This window comes from Trichosurus vulpecula, chromosome 4, assembly GCF_011100635.1.
Source record: "Trichosurus vulpecula isolate mTriVul1 chromosome 4, mTriVul1.pri, whole genome shotgun sequence".
In the NCBI taxonomy this organism is placed as follows: domain Eukaryota; kingdom Metazoa; phylum Chordata; class Mammalia; order Diprotodontia; family Phalangeridae; genus Trichosurus; species Trichosurus vulpecula.
In genome coordinates, this window is record NC_050576.1 from 97,058,488 (window position 1) to 97,076,774 (window position 18,287).

An 18,287-nucleotide genomic window follows, 5' to 3' on the forward strand; every position below is an offset into this window, starting at 1 on the left:
TTATGTTACTGCACTAGGGTCTATCCTTTATGACAGGATGGTCTAAATTTGCAGGTTAATGATAGAACTACCTTTGCCTCCCATCCATGTGGTTATGCAGAGCTGCTTAAATGAAGTTGTCCTACCTCACTATGATAGGATGCATAGATATGCATGTATATATATATATACATAAATATCATAATATATCTATCTACACATTAATATGAGAGAGAAGAAAGAGGATGTCTCTGTGTGTGTGTGTGTGTGTGTGTGTGTGTGTGTGTCGGAGAGAGAGAGAGAGAGAGACAGACAGACAGAGAGAAAGAGAGAGAGAATGAAAGAAAATGATTAACAAGACACTAACACTAGGAAATTTTAAGTCACAGAAAATTTGGTAAGTTAATTCTTAGATACAATTAGTCCCAATAGAACAAATTATACCTAATAAAGTTTTATTTCTGATCTATGAAACATACTTCCCTTAAACAAAATGTCAGGCTAAGTCTCCCCATACTTCCCATCCTATTATTTCAAAGAGAAGACATCTCTCAATGAACTTCAGATTACAAACCACATCATACATTAGCTCTGTATAATATTTATATACAAGACAGGGGTCAAATAGAATCCCGAATGATGAAATCTTTTTAGACCTGGTTTTTGCAATCTTTTACAAAACAAAAAATTTGTTCTATGGAGCCAATTCTTTGAAAGGACATAAGAGGCAGAGATCTTCCCACCACCAAAATATATTTGTAGCTTTGAACTTGACTATTCATATGCAGACATAACTACCACCACATTGATGAGATTTCCATTCAAAAATTATGGGTCAACACAGTACATATAAAAATAAGATATAATAATACTAGCGTGTCTTATTTAATCTATTACTTTACAGTATATAAAAACAGTCATTGGAGGAAATTTTATCCACTACTATTTTTGTAACTCCCTTCGGCCTGGCAATTTTTGCTCTGCAGTAGGTAATAGGTAACATTTATATAGCTCTTTGAGAATTACAAAGTGCTTTATATAAATTTTCTCATTGAATCCTTACAAAAGCTAAGTGAGGTAGCTGTTATTATCATTCTTATTTTTATATGTGAGAAAGTTGAGGCTGCAAGAGGTTAGGTTAGCTGACTTATCCGGGGTCACTCAGCCAAGGAAGCGTCTGAGGCCAGATTGAAACTCAGGTCTTCCTGACCCCAAATCTAGGAGTCTATCTACTACACCAATGAATTAATCAGCGAGTGTTTATTAAGCATTTACTTTATGCCAGGCACTCCGATAAGTGCTGGGGATATAAAGAAAAAACAAAAACATTCCCTTTCTCAAAGAGTTTTCCTTCTAATGAGGAGAGACAGCATATACATATATTGATGCATACATGACAAATGCAGGGTGTATAAAAGGTAGCTTTAGAAAACACTAACAGTTATCTAACACAAATATTTGTGTATATTTAAAAGCAAGCTTTTTTTCTATTTCAATCCTGTGACAATAAGCAAATTCACTCTTAATTTAGATGCTAATGTAACAATAGCATGAAAGAAATTTTTTAGCAAATGCTTTGTTTTGAAAACATGAGAGTAATGAATGAGCTAGGCAAGTCTTAATATTTGTATAACTAAAGATTTTTAGATGTTATTTTCCAATGGAAATGACCAGGGTAAAGCTGACATTCATTTCTCTATACAATATTCTTCACTTCTAAACATGGCATGAATCCCTATGTTGGAACATTTAACAAAGGTGCCTCCGGAAGTAGATACCCAAGTCATAGCCTCTCTATCCAAGGGGCTAAGTTTAATTGGAACCAATTTGGAATGAAGATAGCTAATTTTATTTTTATACAGTAATTAGAAGATTTCATATTGCAAGCATGTGTCCTGTAGAGATATGTCAGTTATTTCATGGGGGCAGATAGCAACGAATCACAAAGTCTTTGCTTTCTATACTCAGGGATTTCTCCTAATATCCACTTTCCATAGTTGCCACACTACTATCTCAGATGATTTCTTCTAAACTGATATCATATGACAAGGGAGCTGGGGTAAAGACACTTACCATGAACCATTCCAGTATAATCTTGCATCAAATAAGAAAATGGCCATAGCCAAAGACTGTTCAAATATGTAAAGATTTCATCCATACAGCAAACATTAATGGAGAATCTATTATGTAAAAGTAATACGTAAGATCATACGCCATATAATCCAGTTTATGACATTGAATATGTACTACAATTAAAAGATGGTCACTCACACTTTTTCTGTATGTACAACACCAATGCCATTATCTTCACTGTGATTGTAAATTACTTTTCTTATTTTCAAAAGCTTTATCATCCTGAAACATCCAACTTTTTAAAAAATGCTGTCCTTTTTTCTTTGTATTTCTGTATTCTCTACCATGTTATTTGTGATCATAGCTTTCCCACTTCTTTACATTAAATAAACCTCTGCCTTTGTCTCTACTGTGTGTCTTCTACCTCTCACTTCTGTGCTGATGACTTTGTCTTCATTTGCTTTAAATGTGCCATGCTCTAAAAGAATCCACCAAGCACAACATACCACACTGATACATGAGGCCTTGTCCTGTCCTCCACATTCTTTTTTCTACAGGCCAATGTCAGTTAGGGAGTACCCAAGGACACCAGGGCCAATTTGGTCTATAAGCATCTTGTATTCGTTCCCTTTATCCTTCTCTTTTTCTTCTTCTTTCTCCCCCTCTCTGGAGACATTTTAGGATACATCAGATTCTTGTCTATTCTGATTATACTTGTATTTTCGCTATTAAAACCATCCATTCTGTTATCCCTCTCACCTCACAAAACACAGACATCTTCTGAAAACCTTCCCCAACCCTTTTCTTTACTAAAGTTCTAAACTTATCTCCTAGACCACAAGCATATATTTCATTTTGTTCGCAATTCAACTGCCACACAAAATCTCCATATAGATGTCTTTGCTATGCCTCCTTAGCCTTTTAGTTTGGAGGGCATCATCACCATTGTTGGAAAATAAACAGGGGGGACATCTGTGTCAGGGAACAAAGAGACATGGTAGCAAATGGTTTGATATTCTAAAAGAATTACTATTTTCTTACCATTCAAAATTCTTCAGTAGGTTATTTTTTTTAAATTAAGGAGTTAATTTTTTTGAAATATAAAATTAAATTCCTTTAATTAACAAATTTGGTAGCCTGCAGAAAGATAATTTTTTTTTCTTGAAAGAGTGAAAGACAAGAGTGTGAGATTACAATGATATGGTTTAGAAGCTAATGCAGAAAATATAGCCATCCTTCTTAACAGCTAACTTTGTCACTGGCAGAGATTTATTACTAATAAAGCATGAATTTTTTAAGCTTTTAGAAAGGTCACATACAACTCTCTGATATTTACTCAGAGTCCATGGAATTTGTAAATGAATAACTGCATCAGGAATGTGATCCTCCTCAGAAAAAGTCTGATTCTGTCTGAAAAATGGATCTTTTTGGTTAGGGGAGTGGAGAGAGAGGGCAGAATTAGTCTCAGTTGGGGAAATTAACAGAGAATAGCTTTGGGCTCAATAAAAGGAAACCCTAGCTAAAGATTAGAGCTGTTCACTGTGGAATGGACTCTTCACAAATTAGGGAACTCTCTATTACTGGAGTTATTCATTACCCAGAGAATAGATAAGTATCAGGAATGCTACAGAAGTATTCCTCAATTAGGTAGGAGATTAGACTTAAATGTTCCCTAATTTCCCTTCCAAAGCTAAATTTCTATTATAGTTTATAAAGAATCCTAAGGCTCTTTGTGTTTGTAAAATGTCTTGTGATTATTTCATCTGTTTCATTTTTAAAAAAAAATTCCTATGAGTCAATGAATTTTTATTTATCCTCTGACAGATATTTTCAAGTTTCCATTGTGTGCAGTACACCATGCTAGGTATTAAGAGAGAGACATAGCTCACCTAAGACATCTTGCCTACAGGAAGCTTGCTGTCTATTTAAAAGGGTAACACAACAACACAGGTAGCTTTAATGCACAATGTTGTATAAGTACATTAAATATGTGCAAAGAAAATCGGTGTATGAAGTCTGAACTGAAGAGGTTCTTATTGATGGAGGTTGGGATCATGAAGGAGTGTCATGGAAGAGGTGTTTACAGAAGTTGGACTCTAAAGGATGGCTAGGAATTCCTCAGGTAGAGAGAAAGAATGAGGATATTCTAGGGAGAGGAAAAAGCACGAGCAAAAGCAAACAGGCAAGAAAATGCAGGATATGATAGTGAAGTAGAGAATGGCCCAGTTTGCCATACATGAAGATAATTTAAATGTTCTATTTTTCATATCTTGCTTTAGTCTTAAGAAAGAGCTTAATATTTTACTTCTGTCAGAAGCCAACCTGGTATTACTATACATATAGTGGAGAAATCTGGATGGGTTGATAGTACAACTAGTTGGATTCATTACTAGTTGATGTCCATGCTCAAAGAATGTCAGTACACCAGATTCAGACTGGAGAAATGTGTCTCGTGGTAAGGCTATAAAGCCTCATGTCCTTGGTCAAGTACTGTTCAAAAATTTTATCCTGACTCGTATGAAGATATATTAATCAAATCTGTGAATGGTACAAATCTGAGAAAAATAGTCACTGGATAAGGGAATAAGGATTTAAGATAATCTTGGTAGCTGGAATGATGGGCTGAATCTAACAAGATGAAATTTTTAATGAGATAAATATGAAAATCTATATTTAGAATGAGAAAATCAACTATATAAGTGTAGGATTAAAGAGCTCTGACTTGGCAGCTTTTGGAATGGAAAAAGACCTAGAACTTTTAACTATGAAAGCTAACAGTGTAATTCTGTAGCTCCCAACATTTAACACAACATAAGACTATAACAAGAAAAGTAGTTTCTAGATTAAAGAGAAGACAAGTTCCATTGTGCTCTAGATCACTATTCTGGGCACCAAATGAGATCACATTTTGTAAACCTCAAAATGTGATACAAGTGAGTAATTATCACTGCTGTCTTTGCCATTATTAGTCAGATCACCTCTGGAATGATGAGGGCATTTCTAGGTGCCACATTTTAAAAGGGCTATTGTTAAAGTAGGGTTTGTCGTGTGGGTTTGATGGTCATTCCACATAAGGAATGGGCAAAGGGAATAAGACTGTGAATCTTAGGAAGAGAAATGATCATGGTAGTAATAACTGATAATGCTATGAAACTAAATTTGTAAAGCACTTTCCTCATCCTCACAACATTATTTCTTCCACCTTTATAGATGAAGAAACTGAGGCTTAGAGAAATCAAGAAATGCCTACAGTAAATGGCTTATCTGGGATTTGAGCCCAACTCTCTCATCTCCAAGTCCAACACTGAGGAGTGCCCCATGGAAGAGGAAACTTTTTCACCTTGTCCCTAGAGAGTAGAATTAGACTCATTAGACTCAGAATTGACAGGGAATAGCTTTGAGCTCAATAAAAGGAAACCCTAGCTAAATATTAGAGCTGTTCATTATAGAATGGACTCTTCACAAATTAGGGAACTCTCCATTACTGAAGGTATTCATTAGCCAGAAAATAGATAACTATCAGGAATGCTACAGAAGTATTCCTCAATCAGGATATTAGACTAGGTGTTCCCTAATTTCCCTTCCAAAGCTAAAATTCTATTATAGTTTATAAGTAATCCCAAGGCTCTTTGTGTTTGTAAAATGTCTTGTGATTATTTCATCTGTTATTCTTTTCAACACAGTCTTTATGACAAAAGCCAAATAATGGTATCTGTATTTCCAGATCACAGTGAGTTATATGACTTGACCAAGATTACCCCACGAGTTAGTGGCAAATTAAGGTTAAACAGGATTGATCAGCTGTGATCATTAACACCTTGAACCACACTGTATAATGAAGAAATGTTTTAGAATGAGAAATTTCCCCAAGAATGTATTTTTAGATGTGCTGATTTATCATACTGCTTTCTTGGGTAAAGAAAACCTAACACAATCAACTCTGCCCTACTTAGCATCTGAAGGGCATCTTTATCAGGAAGAACAAGGTTGGGTTTGCTATTTCTCACTCATAATTTACTATGCAGGTTCAGGCAAACCTTGATGTGGGTACTTCACAACCTATTACACAGTTGGTATCCACATAATTCAGGGCATCTTGGAATATTTTATTCAAATGCAGTGGTACATTTTTTTTTCTTAAATTAAGTAGGAAAACATCCTTGATTAGGAAAATACTCAGAACCAAATAAAACTAAGTCAAAGAATTTCCACTGAGGTCATTGTATTGAATTACTGAGTTTCATGTTTTTCTGGAAGCCAGCACTCAAGAGACGAGCCCTGTTTTTTGCTCTTGTGCTAGTGACTGGCATAATGGATAAAGTGTTGCACCAGGAGTTAGGAAGGAGGGAGTTTGAATTAGGCTGGACCCTCATAAACTCCCTAACTGTGGGTGAGTCACATAACTCTTTGAACCTCATCTAAGAGATGCTGTGCCTGGAATCTGGAAGACCCCAATTCAAATCCAGCTTGAGACATTTAGTACCGATCTGACTCTAGGCAAGTCATTTAAGCCCTGCCAGCCTCAGTTTCCTCAACTATAAAATGGAGACAATAATAGCCTACCTCCCAAGGTTGTTATGAAGATAAAATATTTGTAAAGCATTTAGTACAGTGACATATCGTAGATACTTAATAAATGCTTGTCCCCTTCTCCCCCTCCCTTTCCTGTAAATTGGGAGAGTAATACCCACCTCACAGGGTGGTTGTAGAGCTCAAATGAGATAATATATGTAAAACAGTTATCAAACCTTAAAAGTGCTGTATTATCAGATACGACTATCAAAGCATTTGGTTTGTTTTTAGTCAGGATTTTGAGGTATGACTTTTAAAAATAGATTCTGTTACAGCTGTGTCCCTAGAGGAGGATAGTCTGCTTCAATGCAATATTAGTCATTTACCACCAAATGCTGAACGGGAGCTAGATTACAGGGGCAATTTCTCTTCGATAACTGCCAAAATCGTTCATCAAAATGTATTCCCTCAAATATAACAACTTCACAGAATCTCAGTGTTGCAACAATTTCAACTAGCAGCTATTGTGGGGGTGAAAGACCAACACAAGCCCAACTACAAGAATGCTGCCAGCACAGGTTCTTTTGATCTGCTTTACCAAGGAAAGTAGCGTTAAGGGGTTAACAATCTTACTTTAATCCAACATATACATATAAACTCATTTAGTTCAGGAAGAAAAGCCAGCAACCTGAACTTCAGAGCAAATACAAACAAGTTACAAACATACACATTATAAACAGACCAGATCACAATTCATGGTTACCAAGAAACCATCAACATCTGGGTTCATGAGCTGGGCACTCTTAACAATGGCTGGCCCAGAGTCATGCGCTACTCCTCCTGTGGCTCAGAGACCCAAGGGAGAACACCAACCTCTGGATTTACATATCTTGTTCAGGGTCAAAGGTCAGTTACACATGCGACTCACCCACATGACCTAAAAGCGTCACAAAAATGCGACTTAAACCCACGTGGTCTAAAAGCCTCTGATGCCACAAACACGTCATTCAAACCCATGTAAACTAGGCTTTCCCTTGAGGCAAGGAGGTCATCAAGGACCCCTAATTTAATCACGGAAACAAAGGCCAAACTCTTCAAGGGCACTTGATTAAGTGCTAAAAGTACTCCTTAATTACCAATAAACTCCGTTGGAAGGAACCATCAAGGACATCTATAACATGGCAGTCTGGCATAGCCTAGGTACGCCTTCTCAGAAGGGCTGTGGATTTTTTAAAATTTATTTTAATACCAATAAGATTGCAAAGGAAAACAATTATATTGAAATATAGTTGTTAAAATATTTTTTAAAACAAATTCATAGAGTTCAGATTAAGGACTACTGACCTGGAATCTTATCAGTATTAAGCATTTAAGGGCCATAATACAGTTAACTCTCATTTAGTTATCAATCACAAAGCATTTCTTAAGCACTGACTATATGCTGGGCAATGTGCTTAAGTGCTGGAGTTTAAAAAAAAAATAGCCCCTGCCCTCAAGGAACACACATTCTAATGGAAGAACTCTCATTTTAATTTCTACCTTTCCCAGAAATGGTTGCGGAATGAATGGTACTATGGTTAGCAATTGTGCCGTATACACTTTACATATATTACCAATTTTTAAAGTAATAGCATGTAGTAAAACACAAAACATTAAAACTTTTATTTTTGAATTGGTTATGTGATTTCATCTAACTATAGGACTCCTGGTAAGGGGACTGTTTCCACCAATGCAGATTTGCATCTGCTCTCAACTTAAAGAGTTTTAGAATGTTGCCTGGGGAACTGAGATGTTTCACTAATTTGCCTAGGTTCACACAATGGGTGGGGATCAAAAGTATAATATGAACCTACATCTTTCCTTCTCTGAAGGTGCCTTGGCTACCTTCCAGAACACCGACACAATATTTAAACAAAATTTCATCTTTCTTTAATTTTCAGAAGGTATTTCAAATTTTTTCCAATGAATCTAGAGCATTATCAAGTAGTAAACTTCACATTTAGAAGGCAGAGAATGACTAAAAGGATCATACAGTTAGGGCCAGAAGAGATCCCAGAAGTCATTTAAGGAAATTGAGGCCCAGAGAGGATGAATGACTTCTGAGGTTATTAGTGCTCCCCACACCCCCTGAAATTATTTTGCATTTTAAAATATATTTTAGCTTTACTTATCTGTGCCCATGTTATACCTCCTACCTCACCCTGCATCCTTATGGAATGTAAGTTTCATGAGCTTAGACACCATTTTGTTTTTGTCTTTCTATCCAGAATACCTAGAATCAAACCAGGTCCATAGGACACTGTTAATGTTGATGAAGGTTGAACTGAATTGAATTGAGCTGCCCAAGGTCACACGAGTGACCTTGTTAAAAGAAAGACCTGGAATTCAAAAGGGCTTCTGTTGGAAGCATGGATTGGACTAGTTGGCCTCTGATGTCACTTCCAACTCTGAATTTCTGGGATACATTGAGAAGTAAATCCTCTGCTTCCAAATCCAGCCCTCTTTCCACTACATTACACCCATTCAATGACATACCCTAGAGACTGCTTTCTTTAAAATCCAATCCCTGAATCCAGCTTGTTTACTTGTCTTTTTTACATAAAATTTAAAGGGAACATAAGAGAAATTCCAGGATTGTTGTTTTTTTTTTTTAGTTTGCCATTTGTTTGGATGCCAGAAAAATCAAAATTACTCCCTAAATCACAGGGTTGTGGTGGGGAAAACACTGTAAATTTTAAAGAATTATAGCTATCATGATTCTTATTATTACTTATTATTACTTAGACCATGTCATTAATACCAAAATATCCCCCTACTATAACAATCTTTGTGAGACAGCAGAAAGAAATGAACTACGTATTTTAAGGTAAATATAAAATTAGAATTTTTTAAATCAAGCTGTATATGAGGAATAAAGTCTCCTGAGGTCTACAACAAAAGCTAGGAGAAGGACTTGACTGTCAGCCCAAAGGGTGGTTATAGTCTACAAAGTCAATGAAATTTTAGGAATCAGGGAGAAGACTTGTGAAAACAAAAGAGAGAAAGTCAACTTTTATTGTATCCACAGCTGGAATATTTTATGCTATTTGGTCACCACATCTCCAGGTGGATATGATAGAACTTGACAAGATCCAGAGGACAATAAGAATGAGAGAAGGAATGAGGGTCCAATGAAGGACACTGATTGCTTGCTGAAGGAATAAAGATGAGACTCTTTGCCCTAGAAAGAAGACTGGGAGGGTACATTAAAAAAAAAAAACCTGTAAGATAATAGATGATGTGGAACATCTTTGCCAAATTCCTGACACTGGAATGAAGGACACTCTTTGAAACTAGAACATGGTTCAAGCAGAAAATATAAACTGATTCAAAAAGGATTTTGATGAATCTATGAAACAGGTTAATATTATAAGGATCTATGATTTCCTTGGTGTGGGACCTCCCTCCACTAGAGCACATCCATAGGATAAGAAGTATGACCTTAAGCAGTTCAATTCAACCCCATGCATCTACCGAAAGAATTAGCAAACAAAACAAGCAAATAAACCTGAATAACATCTCGTTAATGATCGTATTCAGGAGGAATTCGACTTTAGCAAAACCTTTAAGTTTATATTACCATTGAGCCAAACATTCAACAAGCATTTACTAAACACCTACTGTGTGCCAGGCACCATGCTAGGTACTCTACTATCCATAATAGAGGTCACAATCTATTCATGACAGAGTAGATAAGTCTGAGAGGGGTAAAATTTGAACCCAGATCTTCCCATTCTATGTCCAACATTCCACCCACTATCTCAGGCTGCCACAATCTGTTTATTACAGAGCTTTATCTCATTAATAAGATAATCTGGGATTTTTCTAACCTTGAAAGTTGACAAGGCCAATGATGTCTCTCTTCCGGCATGTGCCTTGGGGGGCTTGTTAGCAAAAGAATACTGGGCTGGACAGACCTAAGTTCCTATGGTCTTTGCCTGTAGCAGAATGACATAGAATGATGAGTCCTCTTCAGCTTGCATCGAATGCACTGTCACTCATTACCTTGTCCAGGCTCCTCCCAATTTGCTTTTAGGAAGTATGCTATGAGCCAGAATTAAATCTTAGTGTTTAAAAAGAAAAAAGAGAAAATTGTTCTAAACAAAGCTCATTCACTGAAAAATAGTTATCAGTCAAGTCAGGTTCTTTTGTCATTTTTCATGTCAAGTACTTATATTCATTGTATCAGACTTCACAAATTTTGTGATTCAGATTTGCAGTTCCTTGGTACATTTTTTCATCATGTTTAAAATATTTACTGAGACCTAAGCAAGTACCTGCAAAGGGCTATTATTTTCACTGAATATACTCGTTAAATAAAAAAAGGATTCATAGACTTAGAGCTGGAAGGAACATTAGAGATCTTCTAGTCAAACCTAGATATGGAACTGGGGCCCAGAGAGGTTTTATGATTTGGCCAAAATGGCACAGCTCGTAAATAGCAAAGCTGATATTTGAATCCAGGGCTTTTGACTCCACATCCAGCCCTGAGACACTTGAAATCATTTAATTTTATTGGTTTCATGTAGATTTCATTTCTCTTTGAATGACTTTTGTTACCAAAACATTAGGCTGAACAGTTGGTGATTCTTAGATCGTCAGGTAAGGAGAGAACTAGGTGAGGACATATTATATAGAAAGCACTATTCTACTATGCTTTGGGAACTCAAAGACATGGTAAACAATTACTGTCCTCGGGGAGCTTACATTCATACTTTCTCTACAGTGATCATCCCTTTTGAACAGATATTTTCAAAAACTATTAGAATATATATCCCAATCTCTCTGGGAGTATTATAAGAAATAAATCATGATCAGTTGAAATTACAAAGTTCTTTGACATCCAGCCATAATAATATATTGTGTTTATGACCTTGGAAAATGTGTCCTGTCAACTTGACACATTTCTATTTGCCACAAAATTTAGTGTTACTCTCTCCAAGACCATCTCAGAATTCAATACTATACATCTACCAAAAGAATTTAACTAACAGAACAAATAAACCTGAATAGAATTTCTTTCATGGCCACATTCATGAGGAATTTGAGTGCACTAGAACTTTAAAGTAGATATTACCATTAGCGTATCTTCTCCATTCACTGTAAATAGAGATATATTTCGCCCTAAGCAACTCTGGACCCTGCCAGGGAGAAAATGATAACGGGATGAACAGAGATTTCTAGTTTTACACAAATTTTAGCTGAATTTACTGTTGCATGAATTACTCATCCTTATATGTCCTTTGGAATTCCTATTTGTATAACTCTATTGACATACAGGTGTTAGAGTGCAGATCATGGAACACCTTGCCTATCTATACTTGGGAGGGTAATAGGAAATCAGTCAAGAAGCATTTACTAAGTATCTACTGTGCTAAATGCTGGGAACACAAAAAAGGCAGAAGACAGTCCCTGCTTTCAAAGATCTCACAGTCTAACAAAAACAAGATGAAAACTACTATGTTCAAGATATATAAGGGTAAATTAAAAATAAGCAATAGAAGGAAAGCATTAGCATAAAGGGGGATAGCCAATGTGAAATGTTCAATTGAATCAATTTTGTCTTTAATTCATTCAATTTAACCAACATTTGTTAAGCACATTAAACGGAAGGCACTATATTGGGCAATAGTTATTTAAACATATCAATAAATAGTTCTTGTTCTCAAGGAGTTTATAGTCTATTTAAAACCTCAGGACTCCATAATATGAATCCACCCACCATATATCTGATGTGGTCCCCAAATATGTGCCAAACTTTTGGTTTCTTCCATCCAAAATATTTTCATGAATTTTGCTTCTAATGAATAAATGTTGCACAGTGAGTTAGCCACATTGCTTTTACCAACCAAAAATGGAACGGGCTGTCTCAAGAAGTAAGTAACAGATACATAATAGGAGGCCTTGAAGCAAATGCTGAATGACCACTTGTCAAATGTGTTGTGTAGGAATTTCTTTCAGGTATATGTTGTATTAGATGGTCACTGGGGCCCCTTCACACTCTAAAATTCTCTGTTAGCAACAAGTTGTTGTTGCTGTTGCCAAAACAACTTTTCCAAGGAGAATACCCTAGAAGCTACTCACTACCTCTAGAGAAAACATTTGGAAAACACTGAACCAAATATGATTTGTAAAATACACACACACAAACACACCTGGTCAATTCTCCATGAACTAACTTAATTATGGAAAAATAGCATCTATGATTGTTTTATTGTGTCCATAAATACAAATTATTTCTTCCCACTTTTCCACAATTTCTTAACATGTTCTAAATGAGTTCAAATATTTGGTAAGAATAGATGGAAAACAAGTCTGAATTGAAAGGGAAAGACCATAAAGTATTTGAACATTTTGGATGGCTAGAAACATCCGTATTATACAGCCCAACCAGGTGAACAAACAGCCTTATGCTACTCCCATGGTCTGAAATTCTATATGGGAATTCAGCCCAAGATACAAGAAGCTCTCAAGAATGAAATTCTAATAACAAATCATTTTAATAAGGAAGAAAAGGTGGGGAGCAATTGAGAGACTGATATGGAGGCACAGGGAACCAGTAGAGGAGATAGGTGGTACAATGGTTAGAGTGCTGGACCTGTAGTCAGGAAAACCTGAGTTCAAATCCAGCCTCAGATAACTATTAGCTGTTTGGTCCTGGGCAAATCTGTCTCAGTTTCCTCATTTGTAAAATGGAGTTAATAATTTTAAAGTGCCCAGCACAGAACCTTCATAAATAGTTGTTCCCTCCCCTCCCCACAATAGACCAACTTGGGTTTTTTTAAAAATGCAAATATTGATTATGTACAATGAATACAAGAGTATAACAGCAAAAATGGTGTCAGGAGTGCTAAATCTCAGGATGGGTCAAGATTGGCAATTTCAAAAGATGTGGGTTTCTTTTCCAAAATGATTTGGAGAAAAGGGGAAGATCAAAAAGAAAACTGACCTACTCCTCAAAATGGGAGACTAGTGATAAATGATAACAGAGAGAAGCCAAAGCTGCCTATCTCTTGTAATTTTGTTTTCTCAGTGAAGCAGAATGGTTTTTCAGAATAGAAAGGATAAAACAAAATGATTGATAAGAAGTTAAACTCAAGATAATCAGAGGGATCTCATGATCGTAGCTGATCCATGAGCTAAAATAACCAATCCTGAGCTGTTGTAGGTAATGATTGAAAAAGAAATAAGTAAAAAAAATATAAAACACCAACCCAGAGAATGTAAGAGGTGCTTGAGGACTGGAGACTGTAAAAAAAAAAAGAAGGAAAAGAAAGTAGAGTCTTCAAAGTATAGGTCAATGATCTGAGCTATAATTCCTGATAAAATCCTATATTTTTAAAGGGATTTGTGCTACATAAAGACAAAAGATGGAAAAATAATTTCCAACCAAGGTAGAAGGAAGGTACAAAAGGAATCTTTCTGGGGAGATAGCAGTTGGACTGAGTCGTGGAGAATGGATAAGATTTTAATGAGTAACAGGAGAGATTATTTTTGCATCAAAACAGCAAGTATACTCATTTGGATCGGAAGTAGAATACTACCGAGGAGTAATGTGAAATCGGTCTGCAAAGATATGCCAATCCAGATTGGGAAGGACTTTACGTAAAGGAAGGATTTATAGACTTTATCCTAGAGGCAAAACTACATGTCTAAAGCTTCTTGTATAGGGCAAGGATGTGGTCATTGGTCTTTCCTTCACTGCTTCTAGCTGTTTTTATGAGGTGGGATTGGTCATAATTGACCTTCCACCAACAATTTTATAGAGGAGTTTATACAGTGTTTGTATACATAGATTCAATTCACCTCACATTTATTAAGTACCTACTATGTTCAAGGTACTATTCTAGGTGCTAGGGATACAAAGGCAAAATAAATAACAGGTTTTCTCTGCAAAGAGTTTATATTCTACTGGGTGGAAACAACATGTATGCAAGGAAACAAACCCAAAAGTATATACCAAATAATTTCAATATGGAGAGAATGATAGTGACTATGAGAGTAGAGGAGGGGAGAGGGGGGATCAGAATATGCCTCTTGTAGAAAGTGGCACTTGACCTGACTTTGAAGGAAGCTAGGAGGTATGTTTCTATACGGTCTATCAGATTTTGATCTTTCTTATTTCTTCTTCCTGAACAATGTTTTTCAACATATTTTACACTGTCCTTTGCAATGAAGTAACTGATGATTAAAATACATGTTGAACTAACTTGTAAGTTCTTAGCAAGTTTTTCATAGAACTTCTTAACCTTATTTTCTAAGAGGACTACTGAAAAAAACCTTTATAGACAGGCACACACTAAAAAAAAAAAACTCCAATGCCAGTAAAGCCTGGAAAAAGTAAAGCTGAGAAACAAACCCAAAATTGTCACAATTAACCACATTTACCAATTTGAGCAAATATTTATATGAGTCCTTGCTCCCATTTTCTTGCTGGTTGAGCAAGTCACTTAACTTCTCTATGTGCTAGTTTCTTTTTGTGCAAAGTGAAGAGGTTAGATTTGATGACCTCTAATTCCCATTTAGTTTCTAATCTTGAAGTTATTTTTGGCTCTTCCCTCTCCCTTACATGTCATATCTAAATAATTATTAGGTCCTGTGGATCACAACTTCAGAACACCTATAATATGGCCCTCCTTTCTATTCCCACTGCTACTATCCTAATGCAAGTCCTCATTGTTGTTGTTCAGTCATTTCAGTTGTGCCTGATTCTTCATGACCCCAGGTTTTCTTGGCAAAGATGCTAGAATGGTTTGCCTTTCTTTCTCCAGCTCACTTTACAGATGAGGAAACTGAGGCAAACTTGCTCAGGGTCACAGGGCTAGTAAGTGTCTCAGGCGGGCTTTGAACTCATGAAGATAAGTCTTCCAGATTCCAAGCCAGTGCTCCATCCACTGCACCACCTAGCCGCCCTACAGGTCTTCATTACCATTCCCTAAATGATTGCAGTAAAGTGTATTTCTTACCTATAGATATGTTATTGTTCTGGAGGCAGCTAGGTGACTTTGGATAGAGTGCTGAGCCTGGAGTCAAGACGCTCTGACTTCAAATCTAGCCTCACATACTTCTTAGCTGTGTGACCCTGGGCAAGTCACTCAACCTCTATCTGCCTCAGTTTCATAAAATGAAAAATGGGGATGATAAAAGCACCTCCCTCTTAAGGTTGTTGTGGGGATCAAATGAGAAAATATTTTTAAAGCTCTTGGCCCAGTGACTGCACATAGTACATGCTTAATAAGTGTTTTTTTTTCCTTCCTCCCTCTACTCAAAAATTTTCAGTGGCTCCCTCTTTCCTTTCAAGTAGTTTAAATTCCTCTGCCTAGTATTCAAAGCTCTGGACATGCTGTAGCCACTCTGCCTTTCCACCTGACTTCACATGACTTCTTTCCATGCTTTATGCACTACACAAACTGTACAACCTTCTGTCCTCTTGAACACGTGCTTCATTTTCATTCCCCCAGGACTTTGCTTAAAGTATTCTACATGCCTGGAATGTTGTCTTTCCCTATAGTTTTCTGTTGAACCCCTTTCCATACGTCAAAGCCCAACTTAAATGCCATCTTCTCCAAGAAGCCCTCTCTGATCTCCTTATTCCTATGTGTTAAGATTCAGAGTGTTCAAAGCTATAATTATGTGAAATTTGGCCTTTGGTTGCAGTCCAAAGAAAAATGCAATACAAATTCAAATAATATTCATTATTCACACTAATCAGGACTCACTGTATTGTGCGACATGGGTTTGTGACTTATCCAACTTCTAGTCCGTAAGCCTCTTGAGGTCAGGAACCTTGCCTTACCTAAAATTTGCATCTCTTCCTGCATCACAAAACCATTTATACAAAAGTTCCTCAATGCCTATCTGCTGATTACTGACTGATTAGAAGATAGGTTGTAGTCAGATGATGGGAGGATTTTAGTACCAAAACAAGAAGTTGGCATTTGATTTAGCTGGAAACTATAAGCCACTGAAAGTTAGAAAGATGGCAACTACATGAGAGTATATTAGAGAGGCACAAGCCTGGAGATAGGAAGGTCAGTTAGAAAGTGATTGCAGTGGTACAGACAAGAGATCATAAAAGTCTAAACAAGGACAGTGGCAAAGGACATGTGGGAGAGATGAATCGAACGTGGAATCCAAAGAACTCCACAACTAATTGGATAGAGAGAATGAGAGGGAGTGAAGAGAGAGAGAGAACACCAAAGTTTCCAACCTTGGTGATTAGGAGTACGGTGTTGCTGTCAAGAGAACTGGGGAACTTAGGAGAAGGGGCATGTTCAAGACGGAAGATGAATTCAATTTCCAACAGAATGAGATTGAGATATGGTAGGGCATCTAGGTAGAGATGTGGAATGGAAGCTCAGGGGTGAGATCAAGGATGAAAAAAAAAGATTTGGGAGTCAAAGGAGACAATGATAATAGCTGACTTTATGTAGCATATTTTCAAATTGCTCCGCATAAAGTATTTCATGGATCCTTCTACTAATGCTATACAAATACTATGGATATTTTTTCCCTTATTTTACAGATAAGGCTTAAAGACATTAAGTCATTTATTCATGATCACTTTGCTACTAAGTATCAGGAGTGGGCATTGTACAAACCAGATGAGATAATGTAGATGAAGTTGATTTGCAATAGTAAAGCACTTTATAAAGGTTATGTACAAAAGTGGAAGCAAAATAAAAAGGTAGAAATTTGGACTGATTCATCATCATTCTGATGAATTTCCATGCCATATTGGTATCCCCACTCATCCTCGGTCTTGGTTATTTAATAATTATTCTTTGTACAACTATATTCCAATGCCAGTAAAGCCTGGAAAAAGTAAAGCTGAGAAACAACCAGCCAAGCCCTCACCCTTCCTTGGGGACCACTGAAGAAGCTAGAAGACATGAGAGAGGGAGGGAAATTTATGGCACTGGCCCAAAGAGATAATAAACATGAGACAGATTGTTGAAGAGGTCCCAAGAAATGGTAGGGGGAATTGCAAGGGGGAGGAAGAAAATCAGAAGGGGCCGGAAGAAAAGGCATTTTCAGGAAACAACCAAAATAGTTCATGATTGGAAAGAACCCTTAAGCACCTTGAAGACCTAAGGGATATAGGTGAAGATTTCAGAATTTGCCCCGAGGGCCTTATTAATCCAACCAAAGCTTGGTTTGTTGTTGTTGTTTTTTTTTTTGCATAAATCAAGTTTACATGTAGAGATCTATCTATAATTTCCAAAAATTCCTCATCTCAACAAAAATTAAACAGGACCTAAAGGGTTTATTCTGTCCACTCCCATCTTACAAAAAATCATGATTTCTTCCTCCTCGGCCAACCACATTTTCATTAATGGCTCTCTGTCATATAAGTTAAGATTCTAAGCCTCCAAGCAAAAACTCCATAAGCACTCCTTAAATTTTGTTCATTGTAAAATATGATATCCAACAGAGAGAGGATAGCCCTTCTTTTAATAAAGGCCTTTCTATGATGTAGGCAGGGACCGCTTGACCCTCTGACTAAGCTCATATGCGAGGAGTACACTATGCAAGCACTCATTTGCCACAATCAGTCATTGAAACAACAAGTATTTATTGAGTATCCACATGGAAGCCACTGATATATTAGGTATTGTGGAGAAAACAACAAATACAAGGCATGGTTGTGGCCCCAGTAGAGTTTTGCAAACTTGTTGAGGAGA

The 18,287-nt window shown here is 36.6% G+C and overlaps 1 protein-coding gene across 1 annotated transcript in view; it reads left to right on the forward strand.

Moving 5' to 3' along the window:
* Positions 1–18,287, forward strand: part of CRB1 (crumbs cell polarity complex component 1) — a 165,574-nt gene that overhangs the window by 116,765 nt on the left and 30,522 nt on the right. The window lies entirely within an intron of this gene.